Consider the following 254-nt stretch of genomic DNA (forward strand, 5'->3'; position numbering starts at 1 on the left):
CTGGAACGACCAAGCGTGAAGGATGTTGGACAGAATGGAATGTTTATTGAGTTTGTTAATGTGAGGAAGTGCAATCGCTGGTACGCATCACAGTGTTTGAAATTTCCAATTATCAGCCAGTAATTGACAGACCGACTGCAGGTCTCAGTAAGAAATTTAATGGTGGCCAGTAGTGCATAGGGCCCCTTTGTGTGTGTGTGTGTGTGTGTGTGTGTGTGTGTGTGTGTGTGTGTGTGTGTCTGAGCTCCTGCTGT

This window comes from Alosa alosa, chromosome 16 (genome assembly GCF_017589495.1).
Source record: "Alosa alosa isolate M-15738 ecotype Scorff River chromosome 16, AALO_Geno_1.1, whole genome shotgun sequence".
Taxonomy (NCBI): Eukaryota; Metazoa; Chordata; class Actinopteri; order Clupeiformes; family Clupeidae; genus Alosa; species Alosa alosa.